Source organism: Pituophis catenifer, unplaced genomic scaffold, assembly GCF_029215685.1.
Source record: "Pituophis catenifer annectens isolate HBS135680 unplaced genomic scaffold, rPitCat1.0.hap2 SCAF_6, whole genome shotgun sequence".
Taxonomy (NCBI): domain Eukaryota; kingdom Metazoa; phylum Chordata; class Lepidosauria; order Squamata; family Colubridae; genus Pituophis; species Pituophis catenifer.
The window spans coordinates 3,230,335-3,244,658 of NW_027256886.1; the positions used below are offsets into that span (position 1 = coordinate 3,230,335).

Sequence of the window (14,324 nt, forward strand, 5' to 3'; positions counted from 1 at the left end):
TTACAGCTATTCATCCATTAGGGATCCTGGTGTTCAGAAGATCACCTAGCTTTCCTTTACCTCATTCCCCTATTCCTAGGATAAATAAGCATCTGGTGGTTTTGCAGGCTTTCAGAAGATTTTGTGAGATGACTAGATCTTATAACATGAGATCTGAGAACTTTCAAGAACGTGGTATTGATGACATCATATTTGTGAAATTGGTGGTTGCAAAGTCTTCGGAGACGAAGCAAAGGATTGTCAGGAGCGTTTACTGAATGGGAAGGATGAAAGAAGGAAATGTTACAATGCGATTCTCAAGATCAAAGTTTATTTTCTCCTTGGGGGTCAAGCTATTGGAAGCATAGCTTAGGCGTGTAGGTAGTAACCGAGACAGCAAAGAAAAGGGAGGAAAAATTTAAACTCCTTGGAATTGCCTGCAAGTTGGCTCATAGGTTTTAAAAAACAAATATAAAATAAGTCAGAGAAGATAGATAGAATCTGCAAGGAGACCGCAGAAAGGAAAACGTAGCCCTGGAGCAGTGGTGAAATCCAAATTTTTTTACTACCGGTTCTGTGGGCGTGGCTTGGTGGGCATGGTGTGCCTTGGTGGGCGTGGCAGGGGAAGGATACTGCAAAATTTCCATTCCCATCCCGCTCCAGGGGAAGGATACTGTAAAATCCCCATTCCCTCCCCACTCTTGGGGGAAGGATATTGCAAAATCTCCATTCCCACCCCACTCTGGGGCCAGCCAGAGGTGGTATTTGCCAGTTCTCTGAACTACTCAAAATTTCCGCTACCGGTTTTCCGAACTGATCAAAATTTCCACTACTGGTTCTCCAGAACCTGTCAGAACCTGCTGGATTTCACCCCTGCCCTGGAGTGTAAATGGTGGCAAAGCAGAAACTTCAGTTGGGTCAGAAGTTGGAGAGCTGGACAAAAGTGAGTTCAAAAGGAGTGAGAAAGTGTCCTTTGGTGTAGTTAGATTCAGTTAGGTAGCATCCTCAAGCCTGAAGCTAAATGATTATAAATACACCTTGAACTATACTTAATTCACCTGTTGTATATGTCTAGCTTTTTCCTATGTTTATTCACCCATATTCTCATTCTCATTCTCATTCTCATTCTCATTCTCATTCTCATTCTCATTCTCATTCTCATTCTCATTCTCTCTCTCTCCCTCCCTCCCTCCCTCCCTCTCTCTCTCTTAATGGTTAATTTCCCCAGATTCATTTTAGTACAATCTTGCTACAAAATCCATGCAAAACTGCCAAGATGGAGAATGTGATGAATATTACTGCCAAGATTTTGTAACTTACTTGCTAGTCTCCGTTGATTGTGTAGTATACCTTAGAAGTGTCCAGAACACACTTTTTTGACTGATATCTATCTATTTATTTTTATTTATTTATTTATTTATTTGTTTCAATTTGTATACCGCCCTTCTCCAATAGGACTCAGGGCGGTGAACAGCCAAAATAAAAACAAAAATATACAAAATTTAAAAACAGTTTAAAATAATTAAATATTTTTGGCCACAATTTAAAACAAACCCAATTTAAGAACACTTAAAATTTAACCCAAAACTGTGGGATCAAGCCAGCCCGGCTAGTTAAAATAAATAAGTTTTCAGGGCCCGACGAAAAATCCGGATGTCTGATATTGTACGTATCTCTGGGGGGAGGTTGTTCCAGAGGGCGGGCGCCGCCACAGAGAAGGCTCTCCCCCTGGGGGTCGCCAGCTGACACTGTCTGGCGGATGGCACCCTGAGGAGGCCCACTCTGTGGGAGCGTACTGGCCGGTGGGAGGCTATTGGTGGCAGAAGGTGGTCTCGTAGATACCCCGGCCCTAAGCCATGGAGCGCTTTAAAGGTGGTCAACAACACCTTGAAGCGCACCCGGAAGACCACCGGGAGCCAGTGCAGCTCGTGCAGGAGAGGTGTCACATGGGAGTGCCCCGTCGCTCCCATAATCCCCCGCGCAGCCGCATTCTGGACCAGCTGGAGCCTCCGGATGCACCCCAGGGGGAGCCCCATGTAGAGAGCGTTGCAGTAGTCCAGGCGGGAGGTGATGAGTGCCTGAGTGACCGTGCGTAGGGAGTCCCGATCTAGAAAGGGGCACAACTGGCGTATCAGGCGAACCTGATAAAAAGCCCCCCTGGCCACGGCCGTCAAATGGTCTTCTAAAGACAGCCGTGCATCCAGGAGGACGCCCAAGTTGTGAGCCCTCTCCGTGGGGACGAGTGATTCGCCCCCAATAGCCAGCGATGGCACCAGCTGGCTATATCGGGACGCCGGAAGCCACAGCCACTCGGTCTTGGAAGGGTTGAGTCAGAGCCTGTTTCTCCCCATCCAGGCCCGCACGGCCTCCAGGCACTGGGACATCACTTCAAGGGCATCGTTGGGGTGGCCTGGGGTGGAGATGTACAGCTGGGTGTCATCAGCGTACTGATGGAACTCCACCCCGAAGCCACGGATGATCTCACCCAGCGGCTTTACATAAATGTTGAACAGAAGGGGCGAGAGGACCGACTCTTGTGGCACCCCACAAGCAAGGTGCCTCGGGGTCGACCGCTGCCCCCCTGTCAACACAGATTGCGACCGGTCAGAGAGGTAGGAGAAGAACCACCACAGAACGGTGCCCCCCACCCCCAGCCCCTCCAACCGGTGCAACATGATACCATGGTCGATGGTATCAAAAACCGCTGAGAGGTCTAACAGGACCAGGATAGAGGAACAACTCCTATCCCGAGCCCTCCAGAGATCATCCACCAACGCGACCAATGCCGTTTCCGTGCTGTGCCCAGGCCGGAAGCCGCACTGGAGCGGGTCTAGATAGACAGCTTCATCCAGGTACTCGGGAAGCTGCCGCGCCACCACACTCTCAACAATCTTAGCAACAAAGCGAAGGTTGGAGACTGGACAATAGTTACCCAAAACAGCCGGATCCAGGGAGGGCTTCTTGAGCAGGGGCCTCACCACCGCTTCTTTCAAAGCGGCCGGCAGGACACCCTCACTCAGAGAGGCGTTAACAATCCTCTGGAGCCAGCCTCGTGTAACCTCCCGGGAAGCCAGTACCAACCAGGAGGGACACGGGTCCAATAAACATGTGGTCGTGTTCAGCCATCCCAGGATCCTGTCCATGTCCTTGGGAGCCACAGGATCGAACTCCTCCCAGATAACGCTCTCAAGACCTGCCTCAGTCATCCCGTCTGGACATACCCAGTCAAAGGCCAGCCCTTTCCGAATCTGAGCGATTTTGTCATACAGATACTGCACAAAGTCCTCAGCTCGACCCTGCAAGGGGTCATCCTGCGCTTCCAGATGGAGGAGGGAGCGGGTCACCCTAAACAGGGCAGCTGGGCAATTATCTGATGATGCGATAAGAGCGGCGAAATAGCTAGATTTCGCCCCTTTTATCGCCACTAGGTAGGTCTTAATGTGAGACCTCACCTATGTTCGGTTGGATTCGGAGCAGCTGGTCCTCCAACTACTCTCCAGGCGTCTTTTCTGGTGCTTCATCTCCCTCAGCTCCTCGGAGAACCAAGGAGCTAGGTGAGTTCGGTGCCGGGTCAGAGGCCGCAAAGGCACGACACGGTCCAAGGCCCCGGCGGCCGCACTATCCCAGGCGGCCACCAGGTCTTCAGCCAAGTCATGAGCCAGACTCCCAGGAAATGGCCCAAGCTCCATCTGGAACCTATCAGGATCCATCAGGCACCTGGGGCGGAACCACCTGGTCGGTCCCGCCTCCCTGCGGCGGGGTGCAGCAGTTAGAAAGTCCAGTCGAAGGAGTGAGTGGTCAGACCATGGCAAAGGTTCGATGGCTATATCCCCTATATCAAGGCCACTCAACCACTGACCAGAGACAAAAACTAAGTCCAGAGTGTGTCCACCTGTGTGAGTGGGGTCATGAATTAACTGAGTAAGGTCCATGGCCGTCATGGAAGCCATGAACTCTCGAGCCACCTCAGACGTTTCACCGATAGATGGCAGGTTGAAATCCCCCATGACAGCAAGTTTGGGGGTATCAACCGCCACCTCAGCTATGACGTTGAGCAGCTCGGGCAGGGCTGTTGCCAGGTACATGATCAACAAGCCCATCTGTACTCCACGGCCCCACTTCACAAAAAGGGACTCACATCCGGCTATCTGTGGAACAGTGGTCTCCCTTGGATCCAGACCTTCCTTAATAATAACCGCCACCCCCCCCACCCCTGCCCTGAGCCCTCGGCTGATGAAATGCACGGAAGCCTGGTGGGCATATATCCACGAGGGGAACTCCCCCCTCCTGGCCCAACCAGGTCTCCGTAATACCTAAATATCTAAATATACTCTCTAAATTAAATATGGATCCTTATATTCAGAAACCCTAGACATTTTTTTTAAAAAAAATTGATTTATATGCCGCCCTTCTCTGGAGACTCAGGGCGGCTTACAATGCGCTAAGCAATAGCCTTCATCCTTTTGTATATTTATACAAAGTCAGCTTATTGCCCCCACAAACTGGGTCCTCATTTAACCTACCTTAGAAAGGATGGAAGGCTGAGTCAACCTTGAGCCTGGTAAGATTCGAACCTGCAGTAATTGCAGGCAGCTGGTGTTAATCACAATGCTTTCAGTCTGCTGAGCCACCAAGTAGTACTTAACCAAGTAGTTCATTTTACAGATGGCTCAAACCATTATTTTTCAAGTTTTTATTCTGACTCCTTAAACACATTGATGCACACCTTAACACCATTTCATTGTATTCAGTTGGGCATTAGGTAGATCCTAAAATATATTGTTTAAGAAATTTCATAGAGGGTCCATTGTCAAGGATACCGATACATTTTTTCCAGTGCTGAAATGTAAAATTTGTTGCTACCGGTTCTGTGGGTGTGGTTTGGTGGTGGTGGTGATGGTAATATGACTGAGTGGGTGTGGCCAACTTTTTATTTTTAACTTTTAAAATCATTTTTTTCTACAACCTCTTCGGCTGAAGAGGTTGTAAAAAAATGCTTTTTAAATTTTTTTTGATTTATATTAAAAAAAAAAAGCATTTTTTAAAAGCCTCTGACGATCCCAGCTGACTTGCCTGATTGGCAGAGGCTTTCCTTTTTTTAAAAAAAAGCCTCTGATGATCCCAGCTGAACCGCGCGATCATCAGAGGCTTTTTTTTTAACTTTTAAAAGCATTTTTTCGACCAAAGAGGTTGTAGAAAAATGCTTTTAAAAATAAAAAAAGCCTCTGATGATTGCGCGGCTCAGCTGGGCAATGGGGGGGGGGCAGGGATTTTTGCTACCAATTCTCCGAACCACCCACCTCCATTGCTACTGGATCGGGTGATCCGGTCCGAACCGGGAGCATTTCACCCCTGATTTTTTCCCAATTATGTTAGCTCCACCCGGAGTTACTAGTTTTTGTACTCCCAACATCACTTATTTATCTCGAATAAGCTATATATTAGACCATCTTGCTTTTATTTCTGACACAACTAATGTCAGAAATTAATGAGATGGGGTTTTTTTTGTTTTGTTATCAGGACAGCCATTTGATCCGTCACTGTACGTTCAGCTTTCAGTTTGCAACGTGATCTGTGCTTTATCATTTGGGCATTGCTTTTCCATTGAAGACAAGGAGTTTCTGGAATTGCTGGAATCCATGCACATTCTTACAAAATATTTAGTCAGCTTCTCCCACATTGTGAGTAATTGTTGTTCTCCTTCGTCTCTGAGTCAGTGGGTTCAGAATTTTACCAGAACAATTTATTTATTTATTTTATTTATTTATTTTTGTCAAGCATATATAAGATTACAGATAAAAGTATAAACATGATTATGAATACATGAAATGCAGGAGTGAAATGCTACCAGTTCGCTCTGGTTCAGGTAAACTGGTAGCAGCAGCGACGCATGGTTCAGAGAAGCGGTAGTGGCAGCAGTGCGAGGCTCCACCAACCACCCGGACGTCGTTGCTTCCTGGTTTTAACCAGGAAGTAAGCTGTTTTTGACCCTCTGAGCATGTGCAGAAGGCTTTGTGCATGCACAGAGGGTTTACAATTAGACTTGACAATGGCACGGCATGCACACTTCCGAACCGGTAGGGAAGGTAAGTAGATTTCACCCCTGATGAAATGTATAAACATGATTATGAATACATGAAATGGATACGAATAAAAAGGGACATTAGGATAGGGACGGTAGGCACGTTGGTGTGCTTATGCACACCAATGGACTTATCCCAATGGACTGATGGGAATTATCATAACTGTAATTTCATTGAATTACCATATTTTTCGGAGTATAAGACGCACCTTTTCCCCCCCTAAAAAGGGGTGAAAATTTAGGTGCGTCTTATACACCAAATGTAGCCCTGCCCACCCACTGGCCCCCACCCTTTGGCCTGTGCCTCGCAGCAGTTACCTCCTTGCAAGCAAACAGCAAGAAAAAACAGTTCCTTTCAGCTTCAGCGTAGACTAATTAGCACAAGTTGATTAGATCGGCCTCCCGACTCTCAACTGATTTGCCCTCAGCTGTTTTGCACAGGCCTCTACTGCTTGCTTCAAGGAAGAAAATTGCTGGAGCAGATTTTTTTTCCCCCTTGTGCTAATCAAGCTATGCTGAAAACGAAACTAAAAGTAAAGCAGGCTGTTTGCTGTTTGGTGCAACGAGGCAAAATTAGGCAGAGGCAGAGGGAGATTACTTTTTCTTCTTTTTCCTCACCAAAAAAGGTAGGTGCAAACAATGGGAAATTTAGGGCAAAAGAGGAGAGGTCAAGATTTTAAACACGAAAGAAAAAAAGGAGAAAAAAAAGGCAAAAATAAAAATGGGAAGGGAGAAAAAGAAAAAGAAATGAAAGAGAAAAATGTTATACATATTTAGAATTGAAATATGAATAGTAGTAAGAAATAAATGGGAAATCATGATTGTAAAAATGAAATGAATAATAATTGGAATATTTGTCTTTGTATTTTTGAAATCTAGACAATGATAAGTTTTTATTTTTTTTATTTTTTTAAGAAATATGAATAAGTATAAACAGTAACAATTGAAATACCTTTAATAGTATATGGTGGTGAAAGTAAAAAGGATTAAATTATAGCTTGGATAACAGCTAGAACATTTTTAAATTTAATTAGGGAAATTGTAATGATTGAAATATTTTTAATTATATATTGTGATGAAAGTAGAAACGATTAAGTTGTGATTTGGAGGATTATATGGGCAAAACTATGTGGGTTATTGGGAGAGTTTAAGATGTGAAAATGAGTAACATAAGAGGGGGAAATTATTTGGTTTATTATTATTGGTAAATATAATTAATTGATTTGTAAGAAATTGGATTGCATGGAAATAATTGGAATATTCATGTTCATATTGATTAATATACAGAAAAAGATAGTTATATAACTAATTGATTTATATTAAAATGTTGAATTTGTATTAAACATTTGTAATATTACATAATTAACCAATGTGAGGATGGATATAAAAATAGATGACAATGGGAAGGGGTATAATATAGAAGGGAAAAATTGAATTTGATTAAGATTAGAGATGAGGATGAAGGGTAATATTGGTTTTTTTAAAAAAATAGATGAGGAATAAATATGGCAAAAAGGAAATATAGAAATTGTAAATTTAATTGAAATGACTAAACACTGTTTAAATTTGTGAACCAGCCAAATACTCTGTTCAAAGAAAATACATTGTATGTTTGTATGTGTGTTTGTCTAAAAAATAAAAAAAACTTTTTTAAAAAAAACACCAAAAGAGGTAGGTGCGTCTTATACTCCGAAAAATACAGTACTTTTTCTATACATTCTCAATGTCAGGCCTGGAAGCCATCTTTTTCATTGGGCCTTCAGGCCTGCCACATTTGTGGGAAACAAGGAGGGGGGATTGTATGGAGCCAGGGTGATATATAGTCATAATAACATTCCTTTCTCAGAAAGTCAAGGTCATCTTGCCCTGCACCTGGATGGCTGGAACTAGGAGGCATCTCCAGTTGGGATGGTGTTTGGGTTGGACCATGTGATGGACATGTGGGTGTTGGGCATGGACTTGGACTTTCTTTTGGGTGAGGAAAACCTGGAAGCTTTCAGATTCGGGTTTCCCCAAATGTGTCAATATGACATCTCTAATAAAATGTAATTTTGAGGAAACTCAAGCCTCGGAGTTTTCTTTCATTTGGGGGGGGGGGTTGTTACTTGGAAACCTGACACTCAAATTTTAACACGTATGTTATTACTTTTATACTACTTAATCATTAATCTGGAATATTTCGGTATGTACATGAGGACCATTGATGGTAGATAATATTGCAAAGTGGCAGACACTTTTCTTTGCCAAATATTTTGGGAATATAAATTGGAATTTTGGGTGGCATAATATTATTTAGAGAGCTGGCCTAGGAGAGAAATGTTATACATTTATGTCCCCAGTTATTGACTGTTATTAAGAAACAACAAAAGAATAGACATATGTTTGACTGTCTGTGTTCCCTAGAAATATGGAAATAAGTTTGATATCTGATATGGGGCAGATCATGAGGCTGAATTGGTAATTTATAGGAATTGATTTATGGTGCTGGTCTTGTAACAGGATTTGCTTTCTCTTTCTTGTAGATTTATGGATTCTTTCCATTTATCATGAAATATATCCCAGGGTCTCACCAGAAAACCCTCTCTGCAGTGGAGAATATAATCGGTACTATAAAGAAGAAGATCACACAACATAAGGAGAATCAGAACCTGCACGAGCCACAGGATTTCATTGATTATTATTTGCTTCAAATGGAGAAAGTAAGTCTCTGTTTTGTATAGCAATATGTTGTGGCCCGCCAGCGGCCTGCGCGGATCGTGGCTGATCCCGACAACGAGGAGGCTGGTGTGGTGTCGCACCAGCAGCCTGTGCAGCCGGCGCTCGCGTCAGACAGCGAAGAGGCTGAAGAGGATGAGGTGCCAGGGGCAGAGACTCAGCCAGGGCCTTCAGAACCTCCAGAGGCTCCTTCAAGTGGAGAGAGTGAAGTGGAGGAGCCTCTTCTCAATGCTCGAGCACGCAGGGCTGCCAAAAGGCAGGAGTGGCTACTCAGGAGAAGGAGGTCTCCTCGAGAGTAAGGCTTGAGGATAATTGGCCACTGCCTTAGCCTATTTAAGTCACGCGCCGTTAGTAAGTTTCTTGCTGGAAACAACTTGTAATTATCATCAGAGCATTTTTGGAAAAGTCTTATCGTATCTTGTTTTCTGGGCTCGTTGCCAACCTTTGCCGGACTTTGGTTTATTCTTGCTACTTAATAAATTTGATAAGGACCATTGGTGTGTGTCAATATCCTCGGGAATCCGGAGCTGGGGCAGAACACAATACTATTTGATGGAGGTATTGAGAGTTGCTTCTTCCAACTCTAAGCTATTGTTTGGGGTTTCCAAACAATTTTTCCTGTTGTTGGAGCGGATGCTTGGAACTCCACCATGGAATAATATTGCCAGCTATTCCCTCCTCCTGCCGTAATCCCTTGTGTAGACAATATTACTACAGTTGGTTTAATTGCAATAGAAACTACTACCAACATACTATTAGTTCACAACTAAAAGGGATCAGCAGTTGTTCCTATCATGATCAAAAATATGATAGATATGTATCAACCTCAGCAAATTGACCAGACAAGGAAAGCCACTCCAAATGAAGTTTAAAATGACTTTTATTAAGAGTAGCTATAAAAATAGAACATTTACAGTCTGAATATGCTGTATGTCAGAGTATGAATATTCATAGACTGGAATAGGTCAGCCAATGGGGGCTGATTGAATAGGGATAGCAACAGGTCAGCCAATGAGGACTGTTTGGTAACTGAAACAGTATTTGTTGTATGGGGCCACAAGAAACAGTTCGGAGCCTGGGTGTAGTTTAACTGTTCTGTATATAGGTTTGAGAGAACTAGCTTCTCTCTCCTCCATTTTGCCTTCTCTGTTTTGTGCTTTCATTTTGTGCTGTGTTTGTACTTGCTATTTCTCTTCTCTACAACATGGAAAAACCTACAATGGTTTTGTACATAAAGACATTTTCTTATGTAGATGAATCCTGCAGAATTATTTAATTGTGTGTCTGAGGCTTTTTTTCTGAAGCTTCTTTCAGAGTCTTTTTTTCTGAAGCTCTGTTTCGGAGGCTTTTTTTCTGAAAGACTGTTCAACCTCCTTCCTTTGGTATTGGTATATAAATTAACCTCTTCCGATCTGTTGGTTATTGTGTCATTCTCCAGATTTGTTAGCATAGTTTGGTTAGAACCTTTACTGATTCTTCTTTTGCTGCTTGCCATATTATTTTAGATAAAAGCCTTTCAGAGGCTTTTTTTTATGAAGCTCTGTTTGGAGGCTTTTTTTCTGAAGCTTCTTTCAGAGGCTTTTTTCAGCCTCTGAAATCTCCATTTGCGAGGTTGGGCGGGGCTACATTCAGAGTATAAGATGCACCCAGATTTTCACCCACTTTTTGGGGGGGAAAAAGGTGCGTCTTATACTCCGAAAAATACAGTGCTTCCAAATGTAATTGTGTTTTCTCTTGACTTAAAAAAAGACTCATTCCCTTTTGCCTAAGTTATGGTTCTTGCTTATTGCTGTCTAGGTTAGCTTTCTGACTCTTTACCCATGTGATTGGTTGGCATGACCCATTTCCTAATTCTTGTTTAAGTAGCTATGCCTATAAGGAAGGATAAGACAGGTTTTTTTTTTTTTTTAAAGAGCAGTATAAAACAATCCAAGGAACACCACAAAGGATATTCAAAGGATGGGGGTAATAAAACATTTTAGCTACTGCATTGGCCAGTTGGAATATGGGAAAGGATACCATTTAATAGTATATGATTATTATAGAGATAAAAATGATGATTAATAAAGAGAAGCATCAATTGACTAATCATATTCTTTCATCCCAGAATGCTGTGACTTGATTGGTGAATGGTTTTCCTGCTTGCAGGAACAAATGATGTTTCACTCTCCACTAAAAGGAAAAGGTTAATAGCTTTGAGTTGACATTATTTTGAGGTAATAAAAAAAATGATAAGAAAGACAAAAAAGTCTGGATAGTGGACTTGGCAATAACTTGGAGACAGCAGAATACAAGGTAGTCCTCAGCATGCAGTCACAATAGAACCTCAAATTTATGTTGCAAAGTGAGACAGTTGTTAAGTGAATTTTGCCCCATTTTACAACCTTTCTTGCCACAGTTGTTAAGTGAATCATTGCAGCTATTAAATTAGTAACACAAGTCGTTAGGTGAATGTAACTTCCCCATTGACTTTGCTTGTCAGAAGGTTGCAAAAGTTGATCTCATCATTCCCGTACACTGGAATTGTCATCAATATGAGTCAATTTCCAAGCATCTGAATTTCGATCACATGTTGCACCATGGGGATGCTGCAACAGTTGTAAGTATGAAAAATGGTCATAAGTCACTTTTTCCAGTGATGTTGTATCTTTGAACAGTCGGTAAATGAACTGTTGTAAGTTGGGGGTTACCTGTAGAAGAGAAGGAACTGGAGAAGATAACAAAATACAAAGACCTGCAAATAGAAATAGAACGACTGTGGCAAAAGAAAGCAAATGTAGTACCAATAGTCATAGCAGCCTGCTGTACAATCCCAAAACAACTGAAGCATCCCTTGAACACCATTGGCACTGACAAATTCGCCATCTGTCAATTGCAAAAGGCAGCTTTACTGGGAACAACTTCCATCCTGCGAAGATACCTCGATAGGTAGAGAAAAATGCCAAACCCAGTCTGAACATCTAGCTGACTGTGTAACAATCAATAATAATAGAGTAGAGTAGAGTAGAGTAGAGTAGAATAGAATAGAATAGAATAGAATAGAATAGAATAGAATAGAATAGAATAGAATAGAATAGAATAGAATTTTTTATTGGCCAAATGTGATTGGACACACAAGGAATTTGTCTTGGTGCATATGCTCTCAGTGTACATAAAAGAAAAGATATGTAATAAAGCTGAATAATGTTTTCTAAATTGTTCCTAATATTTTGTCCCATTGAAGTTCTCAAAATAGAGCTTGTGTTTCACAATTATGCCCCACTTTTATATTCATTGTCTCTAGTCTTGTTCCATCTTTATCTCCAGAGAGAAGATGGACTATGAACTAGTAAGGGGAGAAACTAGGTTTGGAGAAGAATTGGTAACAATAGGAGAATGTCTACAATTGACATTTTGCCTTTCTCATTGTTATCTACAGAGCAAGAATGATCCAAATTCTACATACGATGAAGACAACCTGGTTCACTGTATTGCTGACCTCTTGATTGGTGGGACAGATTCAACATCTGGTTCTCTACAATGGGCATTGCTACTCATGGCAACTCATCTGGATATTCAAGGTGGGACAAAATTAGTGACAAGAAAATTGAATTTTTAGTCAGGAAGTGAAATTCCACTATAAAGTCATGTCAGATAGAATATTAATATATATTTATATTTTAGAGTTGAACAGACAGTTTCTGATCCTTTCGGGGTAATTTTTAGTGTTCAGAAACTATTTTTACTGTTCTTGTCTTAGGAGAGTAATATGTTCAAACTCATTCCTGGGATATAATTTGAAAAAAAAAAGATATGTCATTCATGTTAATGTATTTTTTTTTCATCCTCCTTATTCCTTTCTTTTCTTTTTAATTGTCTGAGCCAAGCCCCAGTGATTTTATAATGACTGACCGGCTCAAGGTTGACTCAGCTTTCCATCCTTCCGAGGTTGATAAAATGAGGACCCAGATTGTTGGGTGCAATATGCTGATTCTGTGAACCACTTAGAGAAGTAAAGCACTGTGAAGTGGTATATAAGTGCTATTGCTATTCCAGAGATCAGATGTTGTGACAGAAAAGGCATGCTCCTGGGGTCCCACTAGATCAGGGGTGCCAAACTCAAGGCCCATGGGCTGGATCCGGCCTGCAGGGTGCTTAGATCTGGCCTACAGGGCCGCCCTGGAAACAGCAAAAGACTGGCCCACGGTACCTCTGCCAGTGAAAACGGAACTCGGGAGGGGCGCAGGCGGCCCTCGCGAGCTCCACTTTCACTGGCAGAGAGTTGCAGGAGGCCGTTGCAGCCAAAAATGGAGCTCTGGAGCCTGTTTTTGCTGACAGAGTGCTCAGGTCACCACAGGCACCACATGTCTTGCTGGCCACTCCCACCCCGGCCACACCCACCCCAGCCACACCCACCCCAACCCCCCAAGGTCAAACACAACCCTGATGTGGCCCTCAATGAAATTGAGTTTGACACCCCTGCACTAGATGATACCCAAAGCATCTGCTTGATCTCATTGGACAAAAGCACCCAGAAATATGCAGTTCCTCATCTAATCCAGCCACATGCCATGAAGGCTTGAGAGATGATTCTTTAAAAAAAGATAAATCGCCTTATAGAAGAGATAATATAACAATCAAGGTGAAAAGAATTGCTGATGCTGCAATCTTGATGGCCACTTAAAAGTAGCTACTTGGTGTTATTATACCTTATCATTATCAACAGTGTAAGGGAGAGGCTCAAAGACACTATTTGTTGAGTGAGGTGATAAAGGACTTCAACGCTCTCTAAAGACAATTGATTAATGTTCCACGCCTTTCCTCTATTCATCCTTAGCCATGCTGAATGCAACTGTCTAGTCCAGGGGTCAGCAACCTGCGGCTCTGGAGCCGCATATGGCTCTTTCACCCCTCTGCTGTGGCTCCCTGTCACTCAAAATATGCCTCACAACAGCCAATGTGCGACACCCGCCAGCACATGATTTATTGAGCTTTTCAACCCCTGGTAGGCCAACCATGGATAAATCCAAGAAAAGAAAAGTTTCAGAAGAAAACAGAATGTTTAATTCAACTACATATGCTAGTTTTGTGGCCGCTCAAGAAATAGTCAGGCACGGGAAGGGTTTTGTGGCTCCCAGTGTTTTCTTTTCTGTGGGAAATGGGTCCAAATGGCTCTTTGAGTGTTTAAGGTTGCAGACTCCTGTTCTAGGGCAGAAACACTTTTTTCACACCTCATTTTTAAAGGTGCACAAAAGGTGTGCTTAGCATGTTCTCTTGAACAAGTAAAAGGGATCTGAAAGACAAGCAACCCAGGACCTCCAGACATTCTTGAATTACTGCTTGCGTGAAGTACTGGAGATATTGCTTTAAGGTGGCAGGTAAGATCTGTAAAAACAAAAAGAAAAGTAAACTTTATTGGGAAACGGTGGATCCAGAGAATGGATTGCTAGGTTATTGTTTTTACATATTTATATTTAATGTCTGCTAATAATCCTTTCCTGATATCAGGATTTTACAATCCATCTTAGTTAGTATTCAGAATCTCTTTCATGGAAATCACATGAAATAA

General features: G+C 42.5%; 1 pseudogene; it reads left to right on the plus strand.

Annotated features, from left to right (window-relative positions):
* Positions 1–14,324, plus strand: part of LOC139318277 (cytochrome P450 2J5-like) — a 77,352-nt pseudogene that overhangs the window by 57,955 nt on the left and 5,073 nt on the right.